Raw genomic sequence first — 4424 nt, forward strand, 5'->3', positions numbered from 1 at the left:
TCCTGAGAAAACTGGGCATAATGCATGCGCGTAAAGTGTGTTCCGCATAACTTGGATTTTTGCTAAGAGATACTTCATTTAAACGAAAAATGTCATAAAGTAAAGTGTTGTCCCTGATTAGCCTGTGTGGACTGCACAGGCTATCTTGGACAACACTTTATGCACATGCATTATGCCCAGTTTTCTCAGAACGCGACTCATTTGAATGTAGCATCGTGTGATGATGACTTTTTAGGCTACATTAGTCATTATCAGTATAAAACTATTAAAAATTTAGCATGCATGCTGTCCACCATAAAGAAAGCTACATGTAATATGAAATGAAAATGGTTGAACACCAAATTATTTTTGGTCATATTACAAGTAGGTGTCATATTGACATGACTCAGACCAAAGTCCAAAATTAGTGGAGATTCTTACGATAACGCTAACATAATGCTTTGTGAATTTTAGTTATTACAATGCTTGAGTTAAATCCTGAAGTGATGAACATTAAAGAGAAGCTAGAGAACCAAGTATGCTTTATTGCTGGAAATAACATGACATACACAATTCTTAAACTGGTAAGTTATAATGTTTGACTGTGATCACTTAAGCATGTTTAGTGCAGATTAAGGCAGCAAATATTGTAAATGAATTAGCTAACAGTTGGTGCCAAACTGGTTTTTGAGGAGTCGGAATACACATTTTTGCACGTAAATGCATAGAAAAACCTAGAAAATAGTTTTTTTAGCTCACCTAGCACAACGTGCTCATGGTGAGCTTTGTGATCGCCTTTTTGCCGTCGTGCATCGTCCGTTGTGCGGTGTCAACATTTGCCTTGTTAACTCTCTAGAGGTCACATTTATTTCCAATCTTCATGAAATTTGGTCAGAAGATGTGCTCTTAATGAATTCTTTGGATGAGTTCGAAAATGGTTACATTTGCTTGAAAAACAGGCTTCCAAGGGGGGGGGGGGGCATTTTTCCTTATATGGCTATATATGGCTATAGTAAAATCTTGTTAACACTCTAGAGGCCACATTTATAGTCTGATCTTCATGAAACTTGGTCAGAAGATTCATACCAATAATATCTTGGACAAGTTTGAAAATTATGCTGGTTCGTTGAAAAACATGGCCGCCAGGGGGCGGGGCATTTTTCCTTATATGGCTATAGCAAAACTTGTTAACACTCTAGAGGCCACATTTATTTTCCGATCTTCATGAACTTGGTCAGAAGATTTGTCCCAATGATATGTTGGATGAGTTTGAAAATGGAAACCTTTGCTTGAAAAACATGGCTGCCAAGGGGCGGGGCATTTTTCCTTATATGGCTATATTTGGCTATAGTAAAATCTTGTTAACACTCTATAGAGGCCACATTTATTATCCAAGCTTCATGAAACTTGGTCCGAAGATTCATCCCAATAGTATCTTGGACGAGTTGAAAAATGATGCCCTTTGGTTGAAAACATGGCCGCCGGGGGACGGGGCAATTCTCCTTATATGGCTATAGTAAAACCTTGTTAACACTCTAGAGGCCACATTTATTTTCCGATCTTCATGAAACTTGCTCAGAAGATTTGTCCCAATGATATCTTGGATGAGTTTGAAAATGTTTTTGGTTTCTTTAAAAACATGGCCACCAGGGGGCGGGGCATTTTTCCTTATAAGGCTATATATGGCTTTTGTAAAACCTTGTTACCACTCTTAAGAGGCCACATTTTATAGTCAAATCTTCATGAAATATGGTCAGAAGATTTGTCAAATTGATATCTTGGATGAGTTTGAAAATGGTTACGTTTGCTTCAAAAACATGGCTGCCAAAGGGTGGGGCGTTTTTCCTGTATGGCTATAGTAAAATCTTGTTAACACTCTAGAGGCCACATTTATAGTCTGATCTTCATGAAACTTGGTCAGAAGATTCATCCCAATAATATCTTGGACGAGTTCGAAAATTATGCCGGTTCGTTGAAAAACATGGCCGCCAGGGGGCGGGGCATTTTTCTTTATATGGCTATAGTAAAACCTTTTTAACACTCTAAAGGCCACATTTATTTTCGGATCTTCATGAAACTTGGTCAGAAGATTTGTCCCAATGATATGTTGGATGAGTTTGAAAATGGAAACCTTTGCTTAAAAAACACGGCTGCCAAGGGGCGGGGCATTTTTCCTTATATGGCTATATATCCCAGCAGACACACAACGTTGAATCAACGTTGAAACAACGTTGAATGTTAGTCGTGACGTCGATAAACCTTATTTCAACCAATATACAACTACATGGATGTCTGCATTCTGCTTGGTTGATACTCGACGTTGTATCAACGTTGATATTTGGTTTAGGTCAAACTTATTTTTTTAAACTGATAGATTAATAAATTCATATTTTCAAACACTTTGTGTATATAGTGATATTAAGTAGTCAGTGTCAACATTGAATATACATTAGCGTGTTAATTACCATTTAAATGTTGTGTTAATGCATCTGATCAAATTTGACAATTTATGCTATGCTATGCAATGTTATGTTATGGTTTGGTATGGTATGAGTGTTATGTGTTATGTTATGTTGTGTTGATTGCTTATTGATTTTCATCCTTTTTTTGGATTGGAGTGTCGGGAACTGCAATTAATTATACCTTGGGTGTGGATGCTGGATCTGATATCTGATATTGTTTGAGAGAGAGAGAGAGAGAGAGAGAGAGAGAGAGAGAGAGAGAGAGAGAGAGAGAGAGAGAGAGTGTGAGTTTGTTTGTTTGTTGAAGATTAAATGTGCTCTGTTGCAAGAGAGATTACATTTTCAGCTGTGCTTATCAGCGTTTTATGTTGTGAATGTTGATAAGTGTGGGTCTGTTTGGTGAGAAAGGACAAATTTGTAGCTTAATAACGTGTCTGGAAAGAGTTTCGTTAGTTAGAATTTAGGCTTTAAATTAGTAACATCGAAACATCTTTCATTGTGGATAATAGTTGCATTAAGATCAGCAATTAGTGGACAATAGTTGCTTTTTGACCAGCAATATTGAAAATAACTAAATATTAAGTGTAAAAGTAAAAACTGCTTATTTTGGAACATTATGAAACTTTTGTTAAAATAAAAATAAAATACAATCTCAAATATAAGTTAAGTGTTGTGTTATTAATGAACTCAATGTAGTGATTAAATTGTATACAGTCATAACAATAATTCTAATAGAACAATTGGAAAACCTCGCTACATTGAATTGAAATTAATGAACATTCAACCAAATATTGATGTAAAGTCAACGTTGAATCAACATTATTTTCAACGTTGATTCAACGTTGATATCAACGTTGATTTTAGGTTGATGCCTCAACGTTGTCTCAACTTTCAAAATCAAATATAAATCTAGCCAATTTTCAATGTTGAATCTGACGTTGATTCAACGTTGAATCAACGTTACTGTGTCTGCTGGGATGACTGAAGTAAAACCTTGTTAACACTCTAGAGGCCACATTTATTGTCCAATCTTCATGAAATTTGGTCAGATTAGATTGATCTCGATCATATCTTGGATGAGTTCGAAAATAATTATGTTTGCTTAAAAAACATGGCTTCCAAGGGGCAGGGGGCATTTTTCCTTATATGGCTATAGTAAAATCTTGTTAACACTCTGGAGGCCACATTTACTGTCCGATCTTCATGAAACTTGGTCAGGAGATTTGTCCCAATAATATCTTGTTATCTCAGGTGAGCGACTTTGGGCCTTTCAGGCCCTCTTGTTTGTATAGTTATGCATGTAAAGAACTTCATCCAGTAGTAAAGTGGGGGCTTCTACTGAGGTTGTTGTGGATAATTTTATAAAAGTGGTTTTACATGGGAAAACAAATATTATATGGGCCGTGCTCTGTGAAAAGGAGGTTTGATGCATGTGTGTAAAGTGTCATTCCAAATTAGCCTTTGCAGTCCATATGTGCCCCATATGTAATGAATTGACAGAGTTTTCAGGATCAAATCAGCACAGAAGTTGACTATCTGCACCCCTCATCTAGAGTAATACCTTCATTCATTGCTGTATTATTAGTTACACCGTTAGTAACTGACAGCGTATGGGATGTACACCCTCAGTCATTCCATACCATATGAGAGCCCTTGTATGGTATAAAATTACTGATGGTGTATATCCCATACACCGTCAGTTACTAACCGTGCAACGATTATATCTCAACTGACTACTCGATTATTCGGTGGGTATGGAAATTACTTGGTGTGTATGAAAAATACTCAATGGGCACGTGACCGCTCTAAGCCAATCAGATTAGGTCATTTTTGTAGGAGTGAGATATATGTGTATGCTCACACGTATACCCGCAATAACATCTCTGAGTGTTTCCCCGATCAGCACACTACATCACTCAACACACAAAAGCCATGTATTGACGCTTGATTGGTCTTTGTCAGCTCAGGTACCACTTGAATGTA

Source organism: Dreissena polymorpha, chromosome 8, assembly GCF_020536995.1.
Source record: "Dreissena polymorpha isolate Duluth1 chromosome 8, UMN_Dpol_1.0, whole genome shotgun sequence".
Classification (NCBI taxonomy): Eukaryota; Metazoa; Mollusca; class Bivalvia; order Myida; family Dreissenidae; genus Dreissena; species Dreissena polymorpha.